The sequence below is a fragment of the Rhineura floridana genome, chromosome 4 (assembly GCF_030035675.1).
Source record: "Rhineura floridana isolate rRhiFlo1 chromosome 4, rRhiFlo1.hap2, whole genome shotgun sequence".
NCBI lineage: Eukaryota > Metazoa > Chordata > Lepidosauria > Squamata > Rhineuridae > Rhineura > Rhineura floridana.
In genome coordinates, this window is record NC_084483.1 from 38927906 (window position 1) to 38936443 (window position 8538).

General features: G+C 43.0%; 1 long non-coding RNA gene across 1 annotated transcript; it reads right to left on the reverse strand.

Annotated features, from left to right (window-relative positions):
- Positions 1–496: 496 nt before the first annotated feature.
- Positions 497–7936, reverse strand: LOC133384313 (uncharacterized). The gene is made up of 4 exons (XR_009762499.1): positions 7780–7936; positions 3884–4087; positions 2337–2496; positions 497–689 (listed from the first exon to the last, which is right to left on the reverse strand). It is a non-coding gene; the product is annotated as an uncharacterized LOC133384313 (long non-coding RNA).
- Between the last annotated feature and the right edge of the window lie 602 nt (positions 7937–8538).

An 8538-nucleotide genomic window follows, 5' to 3' on the forward strand; every position in this document is an offset into this window, starting at 1 on the left:
TGTCCTGCCACTCTTTTTCATTCCAGGAAATCCAAAAATGTTATCATTACAGAGCCTTTATCACTCTCTTTTTCCCCCTGGCTTCAACAATCTGCTAGTTTCCTGAAATCAGAGACTGCATGTTACATATTAGAATTATTTATGATTTCTTCTTTCATATTTCTTTTTATTGTTTTTAGATTTCAGTAAAGATTATGAATGGAAGGGGGAAAACATTTTAAAGAAATGTTAATTCAAGAAGGAAACCTACACCATTCTAGCATTTTTAATATTATATGACCTCTGGCTTGGCGGATATAAACATTCCCAAGCATGGAGCTCATAAACACCTTCAGTGTTTCAGACAGGGGCCTTTAGAAAATCCTATTAAGAGATATTGTAAGACAAACTTGTTGACATGAATGATAGTCCTTAAGTGAGATTTTGATTGCATGGACCATAATGAACTCTTATTTTATTGTTACAAACTGAGCACATTAAAACTATGCATGCAACATATTGGCGTTTTGTTTTTTACAAAAACAATTTAAGGCCTATGAAGACTAAAGTTACACAGGTAGCTTCCTTATCCCAGGTCAGACTATTTGTCAGTCTAACCCAATATTGTCTTCTCTGATTGGTAGTTGGTTCTCCACAGTCTTCTCCAGTGATCTCCAGTGGAGATCTTTTCCATCATCTTCTACTTGATCCTTTAAAAAAAAAAAAGCCCTGGAGATCAGTGACTGAACTTGGGAGCTTCTGTAAGCAACACATGTGCCCTACCTCCACTGAACTAGGGTCCCATCATGAATTAAGAAAACATCAGTTACCATCGTCAGCTTTACTCAGCACTTAAGCAAAAGAGCTTTCAAATACTGAAACATATTTAAAGTTATAATCAAGTCCGAAAGAAAAGGATGGTTTCAACAACACCGCAGTGCACAAGGCCAGCAACTCCATGGCGAGAGTAATGATAATTTTTTTAGGGAACAAACTATTGGGCTGAAAAACTATTGCTGAAAACATGATTGCAGGAAATAAGGTGGCAGACTGCAGAAGGTGTAACAGAATGAGCAACAGACTACTAGCATACTCTGCCAGCTGGCAATTTCTCAGAGTGTGAAGGAAGAGATTATACCAAATATCAATCTCGACACTCTGAAACCACTCGTGCCAGATCCATTACCCTTGGTTCATTCTTCCTAACTATTATGAACTGGCTGATGTGGCAAAGGGAGGGGGCTTATAATTTTTTGATAGTCAGATTAATGATAACACTCGGCAGGAACTGCTCTCTATTGGTAAGAACTATATGTGTGAACGATTGAACAAATCAGCATCATATAGTACTACATCATGTCTACATAGGCTGCAATACTATCCAACTTATTTGGGAGCAAGCCCCATTGAATTCCAGTATAACTTATTTCTGAGTAAACATGCTTAGGATTGTGCTGTAAGTCTCCTAACACAATGCACCCAGACAAAGTTTGAATTTGTATCAAGCCTTGATGGAAGATGCTCAAAGGGAGGAGAAAGCCAATATACCCATACATAGTTATAGCTTCAGAAGGCAAGGTATGAAGTACAAACTTTAATTCTTTGGCAGGGCTGGGCCCAGACATGCTGGGGCCCTTGGGCACCAGCCTGGCCCGGGCCCCGGCACTCCCCTTCTGCGTTTCGCTGCAGGATTGGTACCGCAGATTGCAGGGCGGGAGATCCCAAGCCGCCTGCCATTCCCCCGTTCTACTTACCTTTCTCTGTGCTGTTTTTTCACATGCGTGCTACAAGCGCGCATTGCTGCCATCAACCAAGATGGCGGCACAGGCTTCAGCCCCTTAGGGAAACCTCAGCCGCCATCTTGATTGATGGGAAACCTGTGTGCGCAGTGCACGTAGCCGCAAAAAACAGCAGAGAGAAAGGTAGGTGAAGCAGGGGAATGGCGGGTGGCTCTGAAGCTCCTGCCCTGCTATCCACAGCAGGATTGCTGCTGCAGATTGCAGAATGGGAGCACAGGGGCCCTCAGCCAGTGCCCCCCCAGCCGCCCTTTAGAACCAGCCCTGTTCTTTGGTTATTTTTGTAGTTGTCAAGATACTGTCCAAACAACATGGGAAAGCATGCGTATGAAATGCCTGTCATGTGTGGTGTGGGGCAACCATGCAGTCCACCCACAGGGCCATACCTTTCCTTGAAATACAAGAGGTAATCCAAGCTAAGGACCAGTTGTGACTTAAGTGATGGCATCTCAGCAGTGAGCTTCAAGGCTGAGGAAAGATTCCCACCTTCTCCAGAACAATCTATTTACACTGGGAATGGGGGAGAAATTTGATTCAGTTCACATTTAAAGGCGAACCTACCTAATTTGCACTTTCCAGAACCACACATCAACTGAAACATAGCCATCCTTTGAAATTCACACTTCCCATCTAGTCCAGTATCCTGTTCTCTCAGTGGCCAACCAGATGCCCATGGGAAGACTGCAAGCACGACCTGAGTGCAAAAGCATACTGCTTCCATCTGTGGAGAGACAGCATAGTTGCCATGGCTGGTAGTCATTGATAGCCTTATCCTTCATGAATTTGTCTAATCCTCTTTTAAAGTCATCCAAATTGGTGGCCCTCACTATCTCCTATGGGAGTGAATTTCACAGTTTAATTATATGCTGTGTGTACTTTCTTTTTTCTGCCCTGAATTTTCCAACATTCAGCTTCATTGGATACCCAAGAGTTCTAGTATTATGAGAGAGGAGAAAAACCTTTCTCTGTCCACATTCTCAATACCATGCATAATTTTATACACTTCTATCATATTGCCTCTTTGCCTTCAATACTGCAACCTTCCTCATAGGGGAGTTGCTCCATCCCCTTGATCATTTTGGTTTCCCTTTTCTGAACTGTTTCCAACTCTACAATATCTTTTTGGGAGATGACCACAGTTGTGCACAGAGTTCCAAATGTGGTTGAACCATAGATTTGTAAAATGGCATTATGATATTGGCAGCTTTGTTTTGAGTTCCTTTCCTAATAATGCCTAATTGGGAGCTTGCCTTTCTCACAGCTGCCACACACTGGGTTGACATTTTCATCAAGCTATCCACAATGACCCCAAGATCCCGTTCCTGGTCAGTCACCACCAGTTCATAGCCCATGAGCATATATGTGAAATTAAGATGTTTTGACCCAACATATATCATGTTACAGCCAAACGAAGTGTACAAAAATGTGAACGCTAAAGCGTGCCTAAAATGCACAAATTAGTGAAACTAACATACAAAAATGCTTTAGATTAGGGGAAATTGCCTTGCAAGCTTGCGTATATAAGGCAAAATTGTATACAAACGTGTATATTAGGAGAAATTCACACTAAAATGCTGGTGAATGTTCATGATTTTTTTTTACAAAAATTCAAACTGATGTGGAAATGTGGAGAACTGAGCATAGGAAAAATTAGAAACCAAAACGGACAGAGCTTTCCATCCCTACTCTGTAGTGACAAATCTTACTAATTAATTAATTTCTATTACCTTATTCTTCCTCCCAAAGGTCCCCAGGTCATCTGAGAGAAAGATGACCCTCCTGGTATTCATCCCTAGACATCTACACTCTCACAATAGACTTATCTATAGCAACCTGAGACGTTCTATAAGAAATGCTGAAAGGAAATTGGGTAGATGACAAACCAATAGCATTAACTACCACAGTCTGTAAGTAAGGAAAGCAAAAAGAGAATATCCTGAGTAGGAAAGTAAAGGAATATAAAAGCAAATGTAAATATATATATATTGCAAGAGAAAATGAAGGAATTAAAACTCTCATTAGGGAATTTTTGCACAGAGACTGAAGCACTGAAGGTAGGTGAGCCTCATTTGCTGATTAAAAAAAAACAAAAATACAGTGTGACTCACATTTTTGTACAGGAGTACAAGAGGAGGAAAGGTTGGCTGAGAAGTAAATCACAGGCGTTCCAGTTTCCCATAGCAGGCAGGAATGTGCAGGTGGTATTTCTTTCTGAGGGATGACCGTCCTGGTATGGATCATCAGGCATCTGTACTCTCCCACAGCAGACTTATTTACAGCAGGCAGAGATCTCATATAAAGCATAAGAAAGGCTGAAAGGAAATTGGGTAGATAGCTAGACAGGCAAGAGAAACGTAAGGAGGGAGCTGAGGCTATGAATGCTTGGATGTGGTTAAAAGGCTAAGCCATGGAAACAGCATGATTACTCTCCCCAGATTTCACATAATTTGTCATACTGAGGTTCTATGTGTATAGGATGGAAGTGTTCTGGCCTTCCCCAAACTTGGCAAAAGGAAGACGGGCTGTGGAGCAAGTGGTCCCCCACTCCAATCTTGAATCTAACAACAAGCAGTCACATGAGACAATGCGGTCGTGTGAGACAGTGACATATTTTGAGAGTCCAGAAGCAGCTCACTGGGAGGGGCGGAGTCACTGTTGCTTATGAGGAAGGAGATGGGAAAGGAGGTCAGCCCAGAGCAAATGGACCAGCGGAGCCAATCCAGCAGTCCTGCTGGTGGTCTTGCACTGTGCCAACCTCCCTGCCACCTCACTGCTCCCCCTCTCTTGGTAAGCAACAGTGATCCGCCTGTCAGGAGGCTAGCATAGTGGTTCCGCCCCACCTGGCAAGCCACTTCTGCGTATATCGAGCCTAAACTTTTGGCCTACCAAGTCAAGCACAATCTATCCACCAAAGGAACACAGGAAGCTGCCTCCTATCGAGTCAGACCATTGGTCCATCTAGCTCAGTATTGTCTACATTGACTGGCAGCAGCTCTCTGGGGTTTTTGGCATGAGTTTCTCCCAGCCCTGCTTGCAGATGCCAGGGTTTGAACCGCAAACTTTCTGCATGCAAGGCAGATGCTCTGCCACTGAGCTACAGCCCTTCCCTAAAAGTGGTGTCCCATTGTTTTATTTTTTTTAAAAAAAAAACACAACACAATATTTTAAAATGTTTTAAAAATTAATTTGTGGGGAACAGTTTCAATAGCTGAACCCCATCCATTCATAATATAAATAATGAGACAGAACTCTGGGAATTGTTGAAAGGCCCGTGATGTGGCAATCATGCTAAAGCAAATCAGCTCTGGGCCTGGTCAATGCCTCAACTCTCCTTTAGGCTCTTCTGAATAACGGGAAAAACAGATTTCATATTTTTGGTTAACTCCCTTGGATTATCAATGTTTACCATTAAAAAAACACAATTTCTCTCACTTTTACATATTAATTTATATAATGTATAAAAGAGCTGGTTTTGGACATGGTTGTGATAGTCTTTGGATCTTGATTGGTAAAACTAGTCTGAAGAGTATTTATACCCTAAGAAAAGCTGTGCATTTCATGGGGGGAAGGTGCCAGGGTGGGGGTGAGGGAACAATGCAGACTTTTGTTTGATCAAACTTCGCCAGTAATTCAATAGAAGGGCAGAGGACAAGAGGGACAGTGTTTCAGAAAGACATCAGTATGAATCCTTTCAAATGCTCTTGATGTCATCAGTTGCCAAGAATAGTCAAAGAACAAGCTAACATAGAGAAAACCACAGAGGAAGCGGTTAGCAATATGTAAAAAAAAAAAAAGAGGAAATGGTAATACCACCGCATTTACAATCTCTTTACATTCACACATTACATTCAGTGAGTGTACAAATATCCTTCATTGTGACTCTCTGTCATGCAGTAGAATGTTTTGCCCCACCTGTGACATGGAAACACCCAAAGATTCAGAAAATCTTTGTGTCAACGCTGGATACTAGACCATATCCCCACCATACATTTAAAGTGCTATTGACAGTCATGGATCCCCCATTGAATCCTGGGAACTTGGTCAGTTAGGAGAGTTGTAAGGAGACCCCAGTTTGCCTCACAGAGCTACACTTCCCATAGTTCTCTGGAAAGAGGAATTATTGTTAAACCACTCTGGGAACTGTAGCTCTGTGAGGGGAACAGTGGTCTCCTAATGACTCTTAGCACCCTTGGCAAACAACAGCTCCCAGGATTCTTTGGGGGAAGCCATGACTGTTTAAAGTGGTATAATAGTGCTTCAAATGTATGGTGCAGATGTGTCCTATGACATTCTCCCAACATCAACTGAGAGTGTGTTTGCTTCTTCCTCCTGTTCAGGATGGGTGTACAGGCATGTGAGGGGGAGCACACTGCATCCCTATGTTGGTTGTTGCATGAGAGGGGGGGGCTGCACCTGTATAAGTTGCCCCTGCCTGCAACGCCTTCTTTTTTTTTTACCCTTGGCCAGCTAAGCACGTTGAGGTATTCTGTCCGTTATAATATCACAGAAGGAAATTTGTCCTAGCTTTGGAGGACAAATCTTTTCATCGTCATAAAAGCACTAATGACCAGTTTCCATTGGCCATCCAACAATTCCCATAGAACTTAAATGTAATTCTTTACGTACATCTGATTCTGTACAATTCAAAGAAGTTTCCAAAGATTTAAATGTACTATGAATCCAAATGTCCAAGTATAAAAAAGTTCATTTGAGGAAACAGGAAGAAAAATGAAAGAGAAAGAAGTCACAAAATCACACACAGGACCAATGCCAGAGGGTGGCCAAGTTGGGCCCTGGCTGAGGGCCCCTGCAGCCCAGAGAGGTCCCTGAAGGGCCCCTCCTTAGGGTGGGAAGGTTGTGCTCCCTCTGCAATCTGCAGCAAGGTCAGGGGTTAACACTGCTACAGATCACAGCCCCCCCATACAGAGTGTGTGCCCATGATACCCATCCACATGCCCCACTTACCTCTTCTGTTGCCGTGAATGCTGTGTGCACTGTACACGCATACCTGCCATCAAGCAAGATGGCTGTGGAAGCTTCTCTAAGGGGCTGATGCCTGTACTGCCATCTGGGTTGATTGTAGGCATGTGTGCGTGCATAGCATGGCATGCATGCCTGCCATCAACCAAGATAGTGACAGGGGCTCTAGCCCCTTAGGGAAGTCACCATCGCCATCTTGCTTGATGGCAGGCATGTGCACACAGCACTCAGGGCATCCTTCCTGATGGTGAGGTAGATGGGATGTGCAGGCTGGTGGGCACTGAAGGCCTGGGGGAGGCTGGTGCCCAAGGGTCCAGTAATGCCTGGCACCGGCCCTGATCACACACACAGAGACTTCAAATGAAATTTAAAAAGCCAATCTAACATAGCTAGTTACAGTTTTCCTGCTTGAGCAGAATTCTGGGTTTCAGAGCATGTGTAGTTACTTGCTGAAGAAAGGCCCTGAGATAGAACATTGTTGAATTAGATGACATGATTCCAGGTAGAAAATTTAGACAATCTGGAGCCATCCAATCATCTCCTTATAGATAAAGATAGATAAAGTTGGAATCTTCACAAATTTAATGGGAATCTGAATAATAGTATTCAACACAATAATTGCATGAGCAGAACAGCTTCCACTTGCGCAACTTGACTCTCTCCCGTCTCCTCCCCAGCTCATACACTATGCCCAAATCTGCTCCTGAGGGTTTGGAGAACCCCCAGAACAGATTTAAGGGGGTGCAGGAGGAGGAGAAGGAGATAACATTCCACTGCACATGCAAAAATCCTTGCTACATTTGCCTTAGAGCTACACTGAACATAACCCACAGTATTCCCCCCACCTTCCAATTTATTTGATGCTGTTTGCAAGTCCTGCTGAAATGCTGAACTTGATACCATAGTACACATTTCTTTTATCAAATATTACTGGGGAGACACAGGTAAGCAGCAGCAGTTCATACCCCATACCATCTATTCAGACTTTGAGACTCCCACCGATTGACAACATTAACTTCCCCACCTTCAAACCTTGAGAAACTCAAAGTCCTCCTGATCTGAGAAACTTGGTGGACTGTTCTGGTGGAGTTGAGTGTGAGTCCAAATCCAAATTTATCTGAACTTTTATAAGAAAGTGGATCCCTAGCTTCTCGGTAGAAATGGACAGTGTGGCACAGGGGACAAATACTTCACTGGATGACAACTTTAAAAATGAGTCCAAAGTGGTGTTTTATGGGGGGTCATGAATGTCAGTTTGGACTTTTGGAATGTCCCTTGTTTTTTGTTTGCTATAGCTATTGAAAAGTGCTTTGTCCTTCATGCCAAAAGCATGAGAAAACGCTTCCCTAGTTTCACATATTTTAGTGCTACCTCATATGTATCTTGTGCTGTTGATCCATCTGGAGCAGTAAAGCTTTGCTCAACAGCCACCTGTTGATAACAGCTACCTTTGCGACTATCTACCAACTCAAATTTCCTGTTACTCATTATCTGATCAGGGTTGTTCACCTCTTTCTTGTCTCTCTCACGCCCTTTCCATGCTCTTGCACTCAGCCTTTTTTCCTCTCTCTCTCAAAAAAACAAGCAAATATTCTGCCTCCTCTCAATTTCCTGCTGTACCAAAAAAACCAGTCTGCAGGATTAAGGGAAGGGAGGGGGCATTCTTAGAAGAAACTAGAGTAAACAAAACCACCAGTCCTATATTTAGCAAGGCAATAAAGAGAGAATGAGTCACCTCACAATGCTGATTTAGCCACTCTTGTCACATTTAGAGGCAAAGTAA